This window comes from Patiria miniata, unplaced genomic scaffold (genome assembly GCF_015706575.1).
Source record: "Patiria miniata isolate m_02_andy unplaced genomic scaffold, ASM1570657v1 HiC_scaffold_13, whole genome shotgun sequence".
Classification (NCBI taxonomy): Eukaryota; Metazoa; Echinodermata; class Asteroidea; order Valvatida; family Asterinidae; genus Patiria; species Patiria miniata.
In genome coordinates this window covers 7,846,997-7,869,183 of record NW_024037051.1, presented here as the reverse complement: position 1 = coordinate 7,869,183, position 22,187 = coordinate 7,846,997, and the positions used below count along the sequence as shown (strand labels likewise).

Here is a 22,187-nt window from a genome sequence, read left to right as displayed (position 1 = left end):
TACATGTACATGTATGACTGTGGTATGGTACAATATATGTGCAAATTAAAGCTAACTTCCTGCACAGGAAAATTTGCATTACATTGCATGCCAAAGGACTGCACATGCACACATACAAGCAAATAACTTTCCTGACTTAGGTTTTCATTACAAACCCTCCTGCATCCAACACAGTCCTACCGGTACACTAAACTTTGGAGCATGCTGGATCCCATAGATTTTAACAGCAAAACCATGAGACTTTTGTGTTGCTGCTCCGATCAATGACCTACATGTACAGATCAAATTTGCCAGGTTGAAATTGTTAGATTATCCATATGCCTACGTCAAAGGTCAACTAACTACGGTACATGTAGATGCATGCATGTATGATGCGCAGGTCAAGTTGTGTCATCGGGCCAAACCATATAGGATTCATTAGAATTGAAGCAGCCAGGGTAAGGTCAAGCTATTTTTATATTATGAAATTTCAGTGGCCACCTAAATGTACATTTCAAACTGTGAGTCAGTATTATAAGCAGTGATGTGGAGCAAACTGAGACAAAAAGAAATTAATTTTCAAGATAAAGGAGCTGTAGCACACCCACCTGTTTGACAAGAGATTCAATTTAAGGTTGCGGTTATCTCGTCTCAGGAAGTATCGACTTTGCAGGGTCTAGCACTTAATAGCAAATTTCCTCTGTGAATAACCCTACATAAGCTTTTGTTCCAAAATGACCTACACTCCTCAACAATGCACAGACACGTACAGGTGCCTGTTTATAAGTTCATTGGTCTTGCTCATACATACTGTTTTGTCATGGGCTTTACCCCATACGGTACATGTAGTATAACATGTCAGTGTGAATCTGTGATTGTATTCAACAACTTATTAAACCTAAAGGGCCTTTCACATTGTCCAAAATGTATTATCCATGTTTGACCCGGGATCAACTTGGACATTCTGGGAACTCCTTTCACACTTGGAAGAATCCAATACAGCTTCTAGTTCTACACGTGTCTGAAACACGTACATGTACATGTATGTACATTATAATCCTTACATACACATGTAGTACCGTATCTTATGCCAGGATCTTACAGTTTGATATGCAGAGAAAATCTGCATGCTACATGAACTGGTGAGAATAAAGATTTCACACTTTGTTTAATTGTATGCTTTCTTATAGGGAGCCAGATGGGAACGCCAGCCAATCATCCCCACCTGGCTCCCATAGGAAAGCGCACATGTAAGGCCAAAAAAAAAAATAGTTCTGCACCTGGTTTCCCTACCTACCCTATTCTGACAGCCCCTACCCTAATTTTTTTATTGGAAAAATGAGGGAAAAAACACCCAAAACCATCAATTACTTACCTTTAATACTGTACCCTTGACTACACGCAGACGCCTCCATATGATTGTACACAAAAAAGTGCCAAAAGAAGCAAAACATTCCATAAGCTGCTTTGTGCACAACTTCAGCCCATTTGTTAGGTACATGCCTTGTACCAAAGACAAATTTGCTTTTTCATCCAACATCATTCAACATGTCTACAATAGAGTCCAGGAAAAGGGTACTGTATGGGAAAATGCGTTAGCTCATTGGGTGCTGCCCCCTAAATAAACACCGAGGGGGAAATGGAAATTTGAAGAAAAAAAAATCAGTTACACTGTCAAACATGTAGACGTTTTGTTTGGGGTGTGTAATATTGTACTTGAACTTTCCAAAATGCCAACCCCTCCTTTAATTTTTTTTTTGTGCATCTGTAGCTATGTCAATCTGATTGGAGTGCCTGGGGAGTCTTTTAAGCATAGCCTATCAATTGTGGGTCTGCTCTCAGAACTCATTTTTGCAATTCCTTATTTTTACACTGTTTTCATTGTCTCAGCTATTAATTTGAGTGGTGGTAAGTGGAAAGGGAGGGGTGGTACGTGATTGAATGTTTGCTCTAATTTACTGGTTAAAATGTTGAATTTAGTCACTTGATAAACACTTCAAATAAGAACTTGCCAATCTTTCCTCCACCCCCCCCCCCTTCATTCAAAAACCCCTTTCAAAACCAAGCTCCATCTTTGATGTACCATGCATGGAAGATTCCTCCATGATACTGATAGTGGATGCGCCAGGCTGTACTAATTTAGCTTATGTTACATACATACAGTACATTGTACATAAAATTTTCGACAAAATGCACAGTGAAGCCTAAAGGAAAGCTAATGCATGATGATACACACATACCGGTAGTGGCAAAGCAGCAACTGGTATCATACAATACAGTATCCAGGTACATGTACAATGTACATCGTATAGTTTGTACATTGTACACTTAAAAATAAATGAACAGCTTCTGTATAAGTGCATGTACCGGTACTGTACACTGGAATACTCACTCCTGATGAAGATAGAGGCAGCTTTTCTTCTCAACTGACGCAAGCAAGCGTAAACAAATCCAAGTGAATAAATCCACATTGGCAGCAACAGGAAATGAATTCCAATCAGGCAGCAGAGTATTTGAAGTTCACGCTTCTGAATAGAAACCAGTTTTACTATGGAGCACCAGCAGTTCAATATACCAGTAAATTGAGTGCTTTATAAGTTAGAAGTCAACAATGTGACCTTGAAAGTTTGGCAGAGTTCTACCTCCATGGTTCCTCCAATAGTACACAATACCATGAAAATCCTTCGTCACTGGTACAGGGGACACGCTCCATTGCTGGGAAGTACCGGTACATGTATGCTGCACACTCAAAATGTAATCCAGGGAAATGTCTAGGTTTTCAAAAGTACCAAATTTACAGCACCAACCTGAAACGCGAAGCCAAGCAAGTACACAATGTACAAAAACCTGGTTCCGTAGTTGCTAGTGGCAGAGTTCAGTGTTCACAGGCCCCAAGAAATGTTTCAGCAACTGTGTAGCATGCACCCATCACAGTATTTCAGAGCATTTAACCAAGGGCTTTGTTGCAGCCTTGACGGGCCTAAGAAAAACACTCCAAAAGATTTGCTCCCACAATGGAGTCCCATTGTGTGATGCAGGACAGGGATTGACAATGCAGGATAAGTATGTGGGTAAGCATCCAGAAGTGCATGTAAAGGCTGGGCAAGCGACAGATTTGCTCCTTCAACAAACTCAAGTAAGGTGCTGCTAACTGATGAAGTCATGCATAGCCAATGAGGGGGGGGGGGGGGGACACTTCATTTACATGCACGTGTACACGCACGTAGCGCTATTTACGACACCCTTTCACCCTGGACATGGTATAATGACAGTGCCCTAGTGAGGGTCCCCTTGAAAAAAATAAGGAAACCAAAACGTGCCGATGGTGTTCGGAAATTATGCAGCTATGTGGTGCACACAAAGGCAGTGCCTTGACAAGTAGTCAATGAAAGAAAAACAAGAAAACAACTTGGTTGATAGTGTCAACAACCCTTTACTTTACCATTTACCAATGCCACACGTACGCAAGTACCAGTTTCTTAAAGAGGTTGTGGAATGCTCAAAGACATTTCCGTCATTTTTCGGGTATATGTAGCCTAAGGTGTGATGAAATAAAAACGACTATTGTTTCTGTCATAAAATGAGTACAAAAGGTATTTTTGAGAGCTGTTTTTCAAGTCCTGTCATGCCTGTTTTGACCCAAACGTGCACTTTGTGTAAAAGTCGTCATTGCGGGCAGCAAACAAAAAAACAGTAAATCGTGACGTAATAAACAGGACTCCCAATGCAGAGTAGCATACACGAGTCCTGTTTATTACGTCACGATTTACTGTGTTTTGTTTGCTGCCCGCAACGACGACTTTTACACAAATTGCACGTTCGGGTCGAAACAGGACCTGAAAAATAGCTCTCAAAAGTACCCTTTGTACTCATTTCATGACAGAAACAATAGTCGTTTTTATTTCATCACACCTTAGGCTACATATACCCAAAAAATGACGGAAATGTCTTCGAGCATTCCACAACCTCTTTAAAGGTACGGTATACACACGTATGGGTACAGGTAGTGACACAACTACATAGCAGAGGTTTCTTTAAATTGGTCTCAATTTCTCATAAAGCTACAACTGCTTGGTGAAGCAGTGCGGCAGTTATCTGATTTTCAACGGATGAATCTTGAAGTGTGCATCCTCCAGAAAATAATATGAAGCTCTAGAACAGTGAATGCAGTCCAGCACATTCACATGAGTATGCAGTGTTTGCTTTCACTGTGTGACAAACACATAAATCTATCTGCCTCTTTCTGAGCTACACAAACATGTTTGGGTCTTCATCAGGAGGCAAACATTGCTTCATCCTCCCAGATAGTAATTTATGTCAGGTTTTTGTTTAGACATGAAACAACATTGGTGAATGATGTTGCTTCAAAGTGCATGGAACATGGCAGGATTTGCCATTACCGGTACATATTTTCATAAAGAACCAATTTGAGAAGAATTATCACAGACTGAGATCGAGCCATGCATTGTAGATTCATGTATACAAAACATACATTTTTTTATACTGCGCTTGTCATATCTAGGTCACCAAGACTGATCATGTGCTTATTATTTATCACTTGAGGCACCCATGAGGCTTTAACAATGACTCAGGTTTTCATTCCGTGAGTACACCAAATCCCCTGCCTCCGCCAACCCCAGTTATTCACCCCTACCCCTTAGAGAATCCATGTTCAGATGGCGAGGGGGGGGATATGAAAACAACATACATCAAAACAAACAACAACACAACAAGACAAGGCAAGCCTAGTACAGCTGGTCCCAGAGCACACAAGTCTTTTCATGGATGTGGCCTACAAAATGGACTGGATTTAACCCATTGGCATTACAATTGTACGTACAGTAGTAAGCCTATTTCAAAATGTTGGGCCAAGGTGACACTTAAAGGGAAAATACAACATTTGCAAACATCAAAAAATAAAACTACCAAATCATTTTGAAATACCTTGCTGGACTGTTAGTGAATGACAGTGTAAAGCATCCTGTAAAATCATGGCACCTGGTATACTGTCATTTTCAAGAAAAGCGGTATTTTTGTATAATTTCCAACGCTGATCAGCCGATCAGCGTTGGAAAAAACTGGCTTTTTTTTTCAAATACTGGCCCCAGTTGACCATCGCACTTGTTTGCAATCGATTACACACCTATGAACGGGTACAAGCCAGCTAGATTGGTTCCCTGACCTTACAATTCCTCAATATATGTAAACTGCTCTGTTTCTTCTTAAATGGAGTCAGGGAACCAGACTTCAGAAAAATGATTGTTTTTCTTGGTTTTTATAGCATTTTCGAACCCTAAACCTCAAAAAGTCAGTGTAACTATATTTGCTATATATTTCCAACCCCCCCCCCCCCAATTCCATCCATTTCTGAAAATTACAGCAAAAGCAAATGATGTATATTCCCTTTAAAAGCAAGTGTTAAGCAATTGACAATGAGTGAGTCCATCAGTCAGAACCGGTAAGTCAGAGGATCAGTCAGTCAGTCAGGTACAAAGAGGACTATAGGCCGGCCCTCTACTGGGACCTGCAGTACGAGCAACAGAGAGAATGTACATGTACATATGTGTGGATTCAAAATTATTATTGGGAATGAATCCAAATCTTGAAATTTTGTTCAGGACACAAATGCACATTTTCTACAGACTTGCCGCAAGTAATTTCACAGTCCAATGACCGATTCATCAACTTTGACAGGAAAGCTGATTTCTTCTCAGAGTTTCGAGACAACCAACTGCTGAAAATAACTCCTGCGTCACCTGCTCTGCGGCGCCTTGATGCACTTTTCACTCTACATGCACGTTGGAGAGTTCCTCTTGAAAGAGAAACTTGTTCAAGTGGCTACCGTATAAAAAATCATGCATAAATTTGTAAATACACATACATGTACCGGTATGTGCTTGTACATCTCATATTGTGCAATTGTGATCCACAGGACAAAAACACAAACATGTACAGTGTACAATGTATGTACCATTAAGATAAATACCAAGAATTTCAATTGACAATGCAACTTCATTAAAAAGATGTTAAAATGCATAAATTTCCACGCTTATTTAACAAATTTTTTTTTTAATACATATTATGTATACATTATGTACCGTACTGTACAAAACTTTATACCTGTTCGTATCCTTGTGAAATTTCTCATTACAATCTCATTTGCAAATACATTGCTTTTGGACAAAGTCTGAAACTGCACTGTGTAGGCTGACGTCAATGTGCTTGCATGATTCAATCTGTTCCAATTTAATGGCATTATATTCATTTAATGGACCAGATTTCACTGAACATGATACAATTGTACATGTACATTGTACGTGTACATGTATACGTGTACGTGTATACATGTAGCTCAAACTTGATTATGTATACAGCAGCCACCTACCTCTGAATTCTATATCTTGAGTTCGAGTTCTTCAGCAATACGGCCTACATGTAAGTGAAAGGTCCTTTTTGAAAACTGCTACGCCTGCATGTGAAGTTACCCTATAGATGAAAAATAAAAGAGAGGAAGCTTTTTCATAACAGAACAATCTACAAAAGCTGTAGAGTACATGTACATTATAACTTTGGTTTAAAATGATATACTGGTAGTGGTACATGTACATTGCTATAATTGTATTCAAACTATCACATCCCCTTCATTTCTCAGCTGTCCTCACGAAATTCAGCCCTTACCCATAGCTTTAACCAGCTGTCTGAAAATGTGACCTCCACTAACACAATTTCCCCTCAAAAACACCTCTGGCCATAGAGAATTTAAATTACTCTGGCCTCAAAAAGAAATCAACCCTGCATGGGCCTCATAAATTCAACACCAGTCATCAGAAGTCCTGTGCATGTGATCCAATGACATTCACTGTGGCAAAAACTTCCAGACACCCCACCATCCTGACACCATTATCAAATTTACACATGTCCCACTTAATAACCCCGTTAATTTTTGACCTTTGTTCAGGGCACTCCAGAAGCCTTGTTGTTTTGCCCTTGAGCCTTGGTGGAACAAAAGGCTTGGAAAGGGATTAATCAGGAAACACTTTACTTTTTTTGGGAGGGGGATGGGGCAGGGACTCTTAATCTTAAAACCATGGGCAGTACACAAAGTGTACACACATTCTTGTTACTTGTTAGGTCGTACCCGGTACAATAAATGTAGTTGTAGCAAGACTACACACGAGTTGTCCCGTGGTACTATGGGGACCGAAGATGCTAATATGGGGAAAGCAGAAAGTCCCCACAACTCGGTCCTAATTTATACCCTACTAAACAATGACAAACTTCCACGGGGTGACAGTACCACAAGGTTGGTCAGTACACATGTATACATGGCCAGATGTACACATGTACCATCCACACGTTTATATTTCATGATTGCAATTTAAATGTACACATTCACCTTTAAAATTGATATCCTAGCTGTTAGTGTTAAGAACCCCCTCCCAAGCCATATTCAAAATTACAGAGTCCACTTCAAAATCTAAAAATACATGTACACCCAACATCATCACTAACTGTCTACATGAACTTCACACTTGAACCCCCCCCCCCAAAAAAAAAAACACAACAACAAATAACCCAAACAATACACAAATACTGGTACTCATTGGTAGCAAAACTGTCTTTGAAAAATACTACAAAACAACGTTTAACACTTTAAACAAACGTACACACACCCAGTTATCTGAGAGCAAGGAAGCGAGACCGACTAAATTTCGCGATGAGAAATTCAGAGTTGTTCCTCACCACCAGGATCGTTATCGCCAGGGCAAACCAATAGCAGATGATTAACACAGCTACTGTAACACAACCCCAGGCAAAGACACCAAACAGCCATAATAACTGCACTGTTAATGACTTTCCATGTCCCAATCACCTCTCTCTATAGATCCACCCCCCCCCCTCCCCCCAATCGCACCAAAGGATGCCATGGGGTATTGATTATGAAATTGGTGAAATTGCATTGCTTGGACAATGAATTTCTTCTGATGCAGTCCCTCAGGCACATGTATCGGTACATTGCAAATGCTTGGATCTTCTATGACATTTTCATCACCACTCTTCTTCATCTTCCAACCCCCAAAAGGTGCAAAATTAAGATCTGTTTGCATTAAAGATGCATTCCCATCATGGGGCCATGTTCATCAACAATTTTTTTTTCTCTCTTAATACATTTTCACCCTGTACATGTTTTATTCCAACCAACTAACCTCCTACATGTATTTTACAAAAACTTATTTTGGGCATCTGCAACCTTTTGAACAAAAAGTTTTTTATTTTTGGCATAAACAGATGAGCACACTGGCTTCCAGTCCGTACTGGTACATTACCAATAGTGAGTGTGGGGCAGGAACCAGCCTATTCTGCGAGAATGGAATTATTGGGGACCGTCAAATTTGTAAAGTAATGATTCATCAACTAAATGTGGGATAATTCTTTTTCAACCAAATGTGTCATTCAAAAGTGATTAATTTTGTATTGCTAGAAAAATAGAAATTTAGAAAAGGAATCTATTTTGGGGGATGAAACTCACACAGCCAAGGGAATCCAACCTAAACATAACATGTACATGTGTACATGTACAAGAAACTCCTTTAGCATTTTTTCTCTAAGTAGCAACATTTGGATGTTGAAAAACTGACTGCTTTGACAGTTACCTCACAGGAATTCCTCCCTCAACATGTTGAAAGTTTCAACCCTCAAGAATGGAAACAACAAGCATTATATAAACAACACATTGGTAAAGGTTAACCATTCAATCTCAAGGGTCATTTTTTTAACAGCCTACACCTGAATTTCACAGAAGAATGCCATCACCAGACGAGGGGGGAGGCCCAACAATATCCCATCACAAATCAACAGTTCCCAGCTTCATTATAAACAATCTGATGGCATTGTTGAAAGCTGAATTGTTGAAGGGATTATTCAGGATGTTTGGCCCCTGTCACACATGGCACGCACACTGGAGCAAAAATATGAGATGAGTTTGCTTGACAACAGAATGAGCTATTGGTTGGGAACTATTAATCTTTTATATTATTAAAAAAATGTCTGTAGATGCAAGGTGATGATGATGAATGCCAGGTTTTGAGAACAGAAATAATTTTTCATTCTTATTCGGGGCTACAGCATTGTTACCTGTAAAAACCAAGACAATCTACTGTATACTTGTATTTCATATGTCACAGGGTATTATAATTCAGAATGTTACGTATGTACCGGTAACATGGACCAAAAAATGTCATAACGTTTCTGTCCACGTTACGTACCGGTACGTTACAGGTGTTTTAAAGACCAACACAATTGTGTTCATTGTGGCTGTTGGCACTCCTCAATGGGTTAATACTGTACATGTAATTATGAATGAGATGACATTTGGTCCGAATTCATGTACATGGTAATTAGTGTCGCGTCAATTTGTAGTAAAAATTCTGTCTTTTGTTATGTACAATGTACCTAATTTTTACGATGACCCCTGCAATTTCTAAAGTACAGAGAAGGTTTTCTACATTTTTTGTATATTGTTTGTACACATGATCATTAAGATCTCAGAAATGCACAGGAAACAACTGAACAAAATATCTTGCTTTGCTGTACCCTCCAGTGTCCCCCTCTCAAATCCCCAATTTGCAGTCAATTGTACCCCATTAGTGTGGAAATGCCTGCATGTATTTGGTAGACCATGTTGTTAGGAACAATGCATTCTTTCATTTGGCTGCAGACACAACAATCCCCTTGTCAGGTCAACCACAAAAATGTACTGAGTTTCACCATGGTCTCACATTCCACATATTTTTGTGTACAGCATGCATAAACCACACGCCAGTCTATAAACCTACCATACATTTTTTTGAAAAACAAGTAAAAAACACACTCCCCAGATGCTGCTTAAAAATTAGTTCACAAATTATATTTGGAATACTCTTTTCAAGGTCAGGATCCCTTATGAGTCACCACTCCGCACAGTGGGGAGCAAAGAGCGTGTATTTGCTCAGGTCTGTACCAGTACAGTATATATTTGCATCCTTGCTCCATGATATTTGTACCTTCAAGTACACATGTACATGTATACATGTACTGGTACCGGTACATGAGCAGATTTATCAGCATGAACATTTATCAGCAAAAACCTGTCGTATTTTACGGGAATACATGTACATACATTGTACAGCGTAGTAGTTGTACAGTACACTGTGCACACGTACATGTACATCCAGGCATCATGTATTATTCTACATGTACAACGTGTGTGATGTCCTATGGTTTGCATTTATTTTGTGTCTCGGCTAACCTAAAAAATAAAATACATAAATACATATACAATGTAGATGGACTATGTGAAAGGAAAGAAATCATTAAAAAAAAACAATATTGTGTGAATTGATGACTTACATGTAATAATAAAATGAACATTTTCGACCTCAACTGTAGTTTTTCAGTAACGTACACCGTAATACGCAGATAACAGTTGGGTAAATTCTAGCATTAGCAACACGGGAGTCTCTGACTAGTAGTGTTTGATACAAAAACGTTCACAGAGCAGTGAATGTGAACTGGCGAGACTTGCACGCTCTGTTATTTCAATACTCAACGAATACCGTACCTGTATTTTAAGCACAAGTTTCAATCAACCTTGGCAGCAATTCCAGGTCACTACCGTATATATTTAGACTCAGCCGCCAGAGCCAACAGGATGCAATCCCTACTTGGCGTGTCTACCCTCACTATAAATGGCTGTAGGAGAAGCATAATCCCACACAGAGCTGCTGAATTGAATCCCTGGCAAGATTCCACATGTACCGATACGTGGCTTGGCTTCAGGTCAGAAGGAAATCCCACCGACTGCTTGCCTTGTGATGACTATCAAGTCACTAGGTGCGAGAAAAGGTACAGTATCTTAAAGGATCCCTCAGTCAGAAAGTACATGCATACCGAATATTCCAAGGTTTCAATTTGCATTCATACTAGCTGAACACACAGCTACAGCCACGGGTCGTTGGTGACACAGGTTTCTACACAGCCGCTGCAACAATAAGAAACCACTCTGTCCTCTTAATAATGAAGCGTTCATTGAAGCACTTTGCACAATGACTGTCCGTGTACATGTAAATGTGTAACTAGCCACTTCCTCCGGCATCCATGGGGTACAAGACCCCTGTTGTCTGGGATGATGCAATATGAGGCACTCGAGATAGGAGGGGCCAGACTACTGTACAGTCATAATGTGTAGATGTCTGTGTGGGTGGATATAGTGTACTCCACTGTTGCCTTTTGCCATTCCTTTTTTCTTTATTTCAGGTGAATCCTTGCAGCGTGGTTGCCTGTCACAAAGGGCAAACTGTGGTGAACCTGCCCTGATGATACTAATTACTGCTTATAAATGAAAACCACAAATGATATGGGATTGTGAGAAGAATGTGGGTGGAAATCGAGAGGGAGGGGAGGTAACTATGTGATCTAGATTTGGGGGCTACAAAGCAAAAAGGCTGTACAATTTAAATTTTCTTTACAATTTCTAAATATCCAAATGTTTAAGCAAGAAATGCTCAGATTCTGCACAGCGTGAGTACTGTACGTACGCTCTGATTTTGGCACTTTTTAAATTTCAACTAGGAGTACAGACTTTCTGTTAATGATTCTAAGATTCTTTGTCACCAATCAATATCAACTTGAAGAGTGCCATGCATTTTAAGTTGAATGACATCTGTATCTTTTTATACTGACCTTCAGAATCCCTCATCAAGTGGAAGATTTCAGGGCGACTCCAAATTTCTCAGCAAAGACAGAACCTCACACCTGTAGATAAACATAAATTTACGCCAAGAATTAAACCTAGAAGCATCATTTGTACGGTACATGTGGGCATTATCTAATTGCTACCATTAAATCGTGCTGGAGTAGTCAGAGAAGACACCATGCAGGGAACTCCAAAAGTTCGCAAGAAATTACTCATCGCACTGCGGTATGGCTTCGATAATCTCCAGGCCGCTACATAAAAAAAATTGTTCATTTCAATCAGAGGTACCGGGTTCCGGTAATACGAACACAGCAGGAAACGAATTCCACGACAGCAGTAATTTTTTTCTTTGAACAACGTAATTCTTCTTTCAAATGCCAAAATGTACTGGATGGTGGTGAATGGCTGCAGAATTTTTTATACACAGACAATGAGAACAGTGTGGGCACTGTGATTCACACTGTGGATTTCTCCGAAGGCAAGGGCACAATGGGACAGAAATAATTATTGATTATTCAAACAATTAATCTCGGCAAATACTGGTACATGTACAAATGTATACATGTACACACACACATGCAGACCAATCCACAATGTACAGGCCCATTCGGTGCATGTGTGCATGCGTCCAGCATTTTGTGTTCAGTAAACACAATTTGATTTAAAAAACAAGTCCTTTTTGCTCTGATTCACTTGTTTGACCCTTACAAAGAGCGTGCACCGTGGGAAACTTTAATAATTTATTTCGGGGGAAAACAACGGAAATAAGTGGGAGGATTTCATAATGCTAACAATTTCTTGTATTGTATCAAAAACCAAACATTCTGCCCCTACACAAAATTTGTTGTTAAAGAACACCCGTATTCAACTTTACAATTGCATCCAAATCTTTCTTTTTTGGAAAAAAAAATATTATGGCGATGTGCACTTCAACTTGGAAGACCAGGAGGTCCAAATGTGGTTTTAAACCCTCAGCTCAATTTATTTCTCTCCGGGGTATGAGATAGAACATTTGACTTTACTGTCCTGCACTATATCATGAATTTTATATCAAGTTGGCTTGAGCGATTCCTGGTCAGAATCGAATAGAATCGATTCCAAATTTGGAATTGGATTCGTGATTCCACTTTTTTTGTGGAATTGATTCCCAGTAGTAATGTAGTTCAATTCTCCCATGAATAGATTCAAGACACTTCGAAACAATTTTTTTTGGTCATTCGCCATGTGTCCATATAATTTGTGACAAATAGCTTTTCAACACTTGTAAAAATGTACATAAAAATGAGTACAATGTAAGATACAAGTGCAGGCATTATATCTTTTTAATGACACTGTATTGACTACTGAAATTATGGAGGTCTTTCCTCATGGTGGTTTACAATACATGTAGATGGATAGAAATTTGGATTCAATTCCAAATGAAATAGTGACTCCTACAAATGTATCTAGGCTATTGAATATGAATCAGATTTGGAGCCGCCCAAGCAATACATAATATCAAAATGTAAATTATTTTCTTAACTGGGTTTAAAGTGTTTACTGCACATGTAACGGTATATTCCCCTATAGTACAGGCAATATAAGGTTTGACCTCAAACAAATTGCAACAGAATTTTTTTCACCACAGTGCATTTCTACAAGGTCCCTAAAATAACATACTAAAAGTCTTAAAAAATTGAGGTGGTGGAAATGTGCCTAATTTGCATAAATCCAAAATGGCCGCATATGTTAGGACTTTCGCATTGATTTGGTCATATTTCTCATACTAGGTGGATTTTAGAGGTACTTTAAACAACAGTTTTAGTCCTTTTACATTGATTTACTCATTATTTAAGTCCTAGGTCCCTATGTTTCCGAAATTTTCCAAATGCCGTTTAATTTGCATAAATGCCGTATATCAAATTGCCTAATTAAAGTTAAATTAATGGATGCCATGTGTGGACATGTACCAATTGAGTGTTCCCTGATAATCCAAGTCAAATTTCACACCACAGTGCATTGCTATAAGGTCCCTAAAAAAGTTGTTTAAAAATCCAAGTGGTGGATATATGCCTAATTTGCATAAATTCAAAAGGCCGCTAATGACATGATTTTCATATGATTTGGCGCGGCCATAATAGTATATAGGCCGTTATGTACTTTTGCTTTTTTTTTTGTTTAAGAAGTAATTTTTGCCATATTTGGAAAGAGTTTACCTCCCTAACCCGGAAATGCATTGGCGACATTTTTTCCCAGCTACCGTGTGGCGGCCATCTTGGATTTCAAAATGGCCGCCATTTCGAGCCTAATTTGTATCATAACTTTGGACTTGATTGTCACATGAAATTTATTTTGATGGCAAACCCCATGTTTTTGATACCAAGGAACCTGAGTACATTATTGTTTATGGTGTACTCCAAATGGATGGCAGCCATCTTGGATATTTCAAATATATGGCTGCCATTTTCGGCTTATTTGCATAATAAATTTGGACTCGAACGGCGTACGAAGTCAATTTCGGTGGCAAACCCCATACATTTGATACCAAGTAATCTTAATGACCCATTGCTAATGATCTATCCCAGATGGATGGCAGCCATCTTGGATTTTTTTTTCAAAATAGCCGCCATCTTGGATCTTATTTATAATAACATTGCACCTGAATGTCCTATGAAGTCCATGTATTTGAATGAACTCAAGTAAATCACTGTGGACGGGGTACTTACAGTTGATGGCAGCCATCTTTGATATTTCATAATTGCCGCCATTCTGAACTATTTGCATAATAAATTTGGACTTCAATGTCGTATGAAGTCACTATTGGTGGTGGCAAAACCCATAAATTTGATACCAAGGAATCCAATTAGCACATTTAGGCATCCCAAATGGATGGCAGCCATATTGGATATTCAAAAATAGCGGCCATCTTTGATTTCATTTAAATAATAAGGTGGCACCTGAATGTCGCATGAAGTCCATTTTGGTGGCAAACTGCATGTTCTTGATACCAAGGAACCCAAGTTAATCATTGTTGATGGGGTACTCCACTGGGAGTATACCCCATCAACAATGATTTTCGTGGGTTCCTTGGTATCAAAAACATGGGGTTTGCCACCAAACTAAACTTCATATGACAATCAGGTCCGAAGTTAGATACAAATTAGGCCCTAAATGGCGGCCATTTTGAATTCCAAGATGACCGCCACATGGTAGATAGAAAAAAATGTTACCTATGGATTTCCAGCTTAGGAAGGTAAAGTCTATTCAAATAATTATGAGAAAAATTCCTTCTTTAGCAAAGAAACATGCAGTGGCCAAAAATATGACATAATATGCTATCTAGTAATAACTCTCGTCCTAAGTTGCTTTTCGGGGTACTTTAAACAACATTTTGTCATTTGACATTGGGGCCATTCAGTGTCGAATCACCCCCCAAAACTTTTAAATTTGAAACCCCAACCTCTTCAAATTGGATCATATTTAGTTTATGGGGTAATTTCGGCTGAAAAGCCGCAATTTTAAGTTTTAGCACCATCGGACAAACAGTTTTCGCGCTACCGCCCAGGCAATTTTGATCAAAATGGACATTGCTGCCATTTTCAAATGACCATATTTCTATAATCTGTGAGCCAAATGTGTTAATCTTAATTTCTTTTGAAAGGTTACATCATGAGAAATCCAAATTTACCATTGTTGTTTTTCATATCGGGGTTATTTTAAGTATAATGACATTTTGACCTTGAATTTGACCTAGTGGATCACCCGACATTGAGACAAACTTGGATGAAAATTAAACCCCAAGATGTTCGCTACAACGTATCAAAAAATTGGGAAAGGTAGTTTTTGTTCGGTTTTTGGCTCATCTCAAAGTTGGCATACGCGTTGCAAAATGTGATATCCCTATGCAGTGTACTAGTGGATTTATAGTAGTGATTTTTTTTGTCCCTGAAATGTGTTTATGTACAGGGTGTCACAAGACTGTTAACATTATTCCTTTTATTTTCTGAGTTAATTCATCAATCACTAATAATTTTTTTACGGCCGTAAAGTGTTATGTAACTTCGGAGGTGGCTGCTAGGTGAATTATGCAAATCGTAATTCCTTTTTTCTTTGTTGCATACCAATTCCGGGCTTGCGCCCATGCGGGAGGGGTATAAAACCCTCGCCCACGTATTTTCGGATTGAGATTTGCGGTTTTTTGGTTTATTTCTTTCCCGTAATATATAATTTGATTTTTGTGATTTGTAACTCCTGTGTTGAATCCTCTGTTCTCTTGAGTTATTCCTTGATTTTTGGTCCGAGTAGAGCGGCGCAAGGGTTTGCTCTGCGACACAGGGATATCACATTTTCCAACACTTATACCAACTTTGACAAGAGCTAGAAACCTTAACAAAAAATATTATACCCCATTGGAAACATAGGATCTCAGTACCTCGGACTGGAATGATGATGAAATCAATGTCAAAGGACAAATTGTTTATCAAAGTACTCCAAAAAGCAATGCCGGACAAGAGTTATGGCCAAATCAAAAATCATGTAATTAGTGGCCATTTTGAATTTATGCAAATTAGGCATATTTCCACCACTTGGATTGCTTTCCTTTTTTTAAGGACCCTTATAGCAATGCACCATGGTGTGAAATTAATTTATGTACATGACTGGACTTGGATTATCAGGGACAATTTTATTGTGACATGTCCACACATGACAGCCATAATTTTAACTTTAATCTATGCAAAGTAATAAATGGCATTTATTCAAATTATTATCGGCATATCGCAAATTTGGGAAACATAGGGATATTGAAACTTACCAAGGTCTAGAATAATGAGTAAATTTGCCTGATGATCGCCGCGCAGTGTGCGTGTGCGTGAAACCAATGGTAGCAAAATAGACTGAACCTATATGTTATATATAGATTCATATATATATATCATGTATATCATATTGCAGATAGTATATATATATTACAGCAAAATAAATGAATATAAATCATCTACAGATCTTTTCTGAAGTCAATGGGCATCTCAATAATAAATTAAGATCAACTCTCTGTGTTTAGTATTAAATATATTGTTGCAGCATCACTAAATATTCCATTATAAAGTAGCAAAAAAAGTGGTACTGGGTGTGGTTAAGAAACACATTAGAAAACTTCTTTCCACCACTCGGATTTCTTAAGACTTTTAATATGTTATAGAGGAGATTTTTCTGAGTAATAACCTTTTTAAATAGTTTCTGTTGCAATTTGTTTGAGGTTACCCCTTAATTTTTCACATAATGCCTGTACTACTAATCATTCAAACATACGGAGTAACTTTTATGTACACAGACAGTGTACAAGTATGTATTTGGGTCGTGGTTATGTAAATTTATTTCAAAATTTAAAAGGCTTTGCTTGACAGAATTGAATTGAGGCAATAAGTGACTCACTGGAGCCAGTGGTGTCAATTGTGCAGTCTGCGGCATCCAATTAATAACAAGAAGAAAGACTGTAATGAATCAGAAGCTTTGGATGCATTTTATTCAAGGTGATTTGAATTAAATTCAGAAAAAAAATTCAAATACCGGTATGCTGTTGCAGCATTGTTACATTTTATTCAATGATTTGAATACATTAAGAAATAATCAAGTATGCTGTTAAATAGTTACACTCTTTTCAGATTGCTGTCACATTTGCAACACATTATGTACATTTATAGGCCTAACATGAGTTTAGCTGAGAATGTGTGTATGCACACTGAATGTTACCAAATATACCGGAAAACATTACCATTTTACAAGATCAAACAAATGAAGTGTACAAGATTCTATGGCCCAGCGGTAGTATTCATGTACACTACACGTAAACATTATACAGGTCCTCTTAAATGCACCAGTGCTAACTGGCTAACAGCACATCATTTTAATAATAACATGGTTATGAGACAAATAGTCAATTATTATAAGATTTAGCTCTGTAGGGTATTGCAACTGTTTATGTTGCTTTCTCACCTCAAATACCCGGTATCCAACAATACTGGTAGGCTGCCAAGACTGGCCTCATTATTCACAGCTTCCTCTTTCTTATCTATAGATTATCTTATAATCCACTCATCCAGTCCCACCAATGATGATTTACTGCTGCTGTTCACACTCACAGCACAGTTGTATGCAAATGTATGGGATGTAACACCGCGTTCCCACTTGAATTGGAAAAAGGTGGATCAAGATCCGGCATTTTGGTGTGATCGTTATCTTACCGCAACGAAACCGCAAGTCGCGTTCCCACTTATGCTTGATCCACCTTTTCGTACGGAAATGTTGGGTCCGAAAGGTCACTGAGTTCGGAATTACGCGCGCTCTGTGGGAGTGCCATTGTTGCATGGTTGCATGCTAGGCCAGGATGGGTCAGTTTTCAAACAGCACTATCAGAATTTACAGACAAAAATTACGCGAATTCACCAACATAAATCACGGATCCGTAGAGGATCCGTGCGTGCATAAATTAACAGGTGAAATCCAACAGAGCCGCTCATTCTGTGACATCACGGCAGAAACCAATGCATCGATAAGGGATTCCCTGGTTCTGAAGCTTCTCATTGGTTAGAAACGGTCACATGATGTACTACGACATCATTTTCCAATTTTCTATAATCAATACTTCAGATTTGTCACCTCCGTGCGTACCGCGTTATCGGCACTATTCTAATCGCATACTCGTAAGCTTTTCCATGATTCTGTGCCAAAGTGAAGTCTTTTGGTGAGTGCGGACTCAGAGTCATATATGGATGGAAAAATAAGTAAAATTTCAGGAATGAAAAAGGTTTAGTAATGGACGAACACGCAACAAAAATAAGGCCTATAGTGTAGTTTTAGGATACCACGTGCGCTTTTGCATGCGCGGTGCTAGCCCGTAGTTCAGCGGTTGTTTATTGTGCATGTTGTATACGCTGGAAATGTTCACATGAGCTACACGCCTGAAAACGTGTTTCTTCGTTCATGAGACCGCAACATTTTCGCGCCACTCGTGCACCGGGCGGATGTTAACAGGTCAAATTGCCGGATCAGATCCACCTTTTGCGTTCCCATCTGATCGTGATCCGGCAATTGCCGGATCTGATCCACCAATTGGGGGATCTGTATCCTGGTCCAGAGGTGGATCAGAAAAGGTGGATCTGATCCTGATCCACCTTATAACGGTTAGCGTTCCCACTACACACAATTGCCGGATCTGATCCACCAATTGGGGGATCTGATCCGGCAATTTGGCAAAAGGTGGATCAGATCCCCCAATTGGTGGATCAAGTGGGAACGGGGTCTTATTGTACCATGGTGCAGCATGCAATATCATTTGGCAAAAATAAATGGGTATCTTGGATTATAATTACTTACATGTAGTATTATTTAAATTGTGGGGGGGGGAAATGCCACAAAACCACAATGGCTGTTGAACAACCAACCTTTATCAGAGTACCGTATGTATGATCTGACCTATTTAATCTTGGCCTTTGCCCAGTGTTAATCATACAGTAGGCCTACACGCCACTACTCTTGAACTTTAACACACAGTACCTACATACCGGTACATATTTTATTTATTGTGAATGTATGGGGAAAAACACTTTTCAAGGAAACACGTCACGGAAAGACAAAAACAACAAACAAGATTCCACTTTGGACAGTCAACTTGCATTCAGACTATTGTTAACATTGGATTAAAAATAACTGCAAAAATACACAGTGTATAAGAACCTGTTGGAATGTACAATGTGACATGTAATCTCTGCAAACAAAGGAAGAAAGCCCAAAATTTCCATTTGGAAAAACATGCAAAAATGTGAGGGACAAAACTGTGTTACAAACACCTTGAAGTGTCATCGCAAATGAACAAAGTTGACACATCCACAACACACAAACTGGTCACTGTGTCAAGAAAAGGACATTTCAAGGCAAAATCAGAAAAAAATACCAGTATCTTTCGACTGGTAATGTTCATGATGATCATGCACATGTAGTCATAAGTCGATTGTGTCAACAAAGCTCAAACTGAAATAATGAAACTTGCATACTTAATGCCCCACGAGAATATCACCCATGTGTGTGTTCGTACATGACTTAGTGGTAGCGAAGTAATTACTCATAATTACAATGTATACTGTACACACAAGACTAGTGCATAAAAATACTGCACACAAGACTGAACACATCATGTACGAGTACGGTATGTGTGATTATCAGTGCTGGTTGCTGTCTCACAAAGATGTCTGATGTTTACTAATTAATGAAGGGCTGAGGCTTGTGTCTCTCACATCGCTGGCACCCAAACAGACAGCTCTGTTTGCTTTTTTCTTGACCCTACACTGAGCATTCTGTCTAGCTGGTGCATGTTGTCTAGCCAGGCAGACTGCAAGTCAACAATGAGTCAAGGATTTGTATTCTTCAATGCTGCAATGACATATTTATGGTACATGTATATGTCTAATGAGACATACACGTATGAATGAACACTGTGAACCTATTTAAATGTAAATTTGTTACCATTGTAGTCCTGTTGTTCTACATAGTTGTCATGCAACATGTACATATACTTGTGTACATGTATGTGTACATGTACTTCAAGTGCGTATTTGCCTGCAATCGGGAACCCCCTATTGTCACTCTTCTTTTTTACATACTATGTACCGATACTTTCACTTTTTAGGAAGAACTTCCATTTTTTGTACACGATCTCCAAATTGGGGACCTTCGGGAATTGGGGACCCTATTGTCCTCTATTGTTCAACGTCCTCTATTGAATGCAGCACAAACTCATGCACACAGATATTGTAAACTTACTTACATCATGTAGGGCCTACATGTACCTCCGTCCAATGATACTGGTATTTAATTATGTACAAGTAGTGTTGTACATAATTGGAACCTACTAAATACTAACGCACATCGAACTACACTAGACTTTTATCATGTTTTTGCTATTCCCCTTGCCAATTAACAAAAAAAACCAACAAAAACACCCGATGCCTTTGAAACTGTTGTACACACTCAAGATGCACGACAACATTCAAGTAGGGAATTTTCTTCTTTCATAATCACCAAAATAGTCTGAAGTCATTCTTTTGCATACATGAAATAAATGCCATTTGCATGTCAAACTCAACAACCATAGTCCAAATTCCAAACATTTTTATCCTCCAAAAAAGAGTTTTGGGTTCATAGCACAGTAATGAAAATATTTTATGAGGCCAAGCATTACCACTAACACAAGAAAATTCACATAACAAAACATATCACCCCCCCCCCCCCCCCCCCCGGCAGATGTATACTTTTGGGATACATGATGTGAATGCATGACAGTGTTACGACTGTGGTTACAGGTGCACCCAGCACTAGCCTAGGATGGTTGCCTCCATAAAATGCGTTCCTAGTCATTGATGTGCATGTCTGCTTCTGGACTGGGAGAGTTAAAACTCTCAATTAGCATCATTAAATTTACGTCTTACTTTACATCTACAGCAGTACTTCGCACAGTTAGACAGTGCTTACAGAAAAAAATGTGTCCGTCTTTTTTCCCATCAGTGATTGAAATTGAGTTACCCATGTCACCAATCAATCCATGAGCCAGCTCACAGAAGATGAGCAATAACAATAGAATGCCTTAATGTCAGAATGCATTTGAATAGCTTGTGACTTCAACGACTAGTTGACTTGTGATTGACTTGTGATGAATTGTGATCACTTGGGATGACTTGTGATTGAAACGATTACAATATCTGCAATGAAAGATCTTGGCTAATAAATGAAAAATTTATCCGTTTTGGCAATGTGCATACCGTACCGGTACATGTAACGGTACACTGTACAAGCATACATGTGTACCAAAAAAGAGAAGCTGGGCAAAAGAGAAGGCAAATTTATGCAAACTTGTAATGTCATGTCTAGAAAATACAAATTCACAAGTTTACTTTGAATTCATTTAAGTTACATGTAACAAATTTATGCAATATTTCACAAGGTATTTCACAATCACATCAGTTAGCAGTGAATAGGAGGTGCACATCATCATGTACCGGTACATGTGTAGCCATGGTACGGTACATTGTTAGTATACAAACATGTACAGTACACACTGTACAGTACTGTACACATTTTAAGTCATCTGAGGAAAACGATATTAAGGACTTGTAACTAATAAACACCAGCCTCAGCGAACTTCCCCCAGATGGAAGAATGGGAAGTCATACAATGAACCCTTTCCTCTGTCTGTCTTGTGCTGAGGAAACATCTTACAATCTCAGCGCTCCCACGTACATTGCATCACTCAGATAAGGCAGATGGCTTAAAACCCAGAACCTGCTGCAATATTTTTGCTGAACCACCAACACAATCCAACACATCCTGACTCAAGGCCTAATACTATCCAAAAATATCTCAAGTCGAACCCTGAGATTTCAGGAACCCCTTTCAAACTATAGCAAGAATCACCTCCACATGGGCCAGCAGAAAATTCAAAATA

At 38.9% G+C, this 22,187-nt stretch overlaps 1 protein-coding gene across 4 annotated transcripts in view; it reads right to left on the bottom strand.

The window, feature by feature from the left end:
* LOC119721187 (disheveled-associated activator of morphogenesis 1-A-like) overlaps positions 1-22,187 on the bottom strand; it is a 70,734-nt gene that overhangs the window by 41,798 nt on the left and 6,749 nt on the right. The window contains exons 2-3 of one of the 4 annotated variants that reach the window (XM_038191092.1): positions 11,701-11,772; positions 6,365-6,465 (exon numbers count right to left, since the gene is read on the bottom strand). The gene's annotated coding sequence lies outside the window, so the exon portion shown is untranslated. Of the gene's footprint in view, positions 1-2,371; positions 2,781-6,364; positions 6,466-10,579; positions 11,032-11,700; positions 11,773-22,187 lie in introns of those variants that run through there. The other 3 variants (XM_038191091.1, XM_038191093.1, XM_038191094.1) reach the window with 3 other exon arrangements.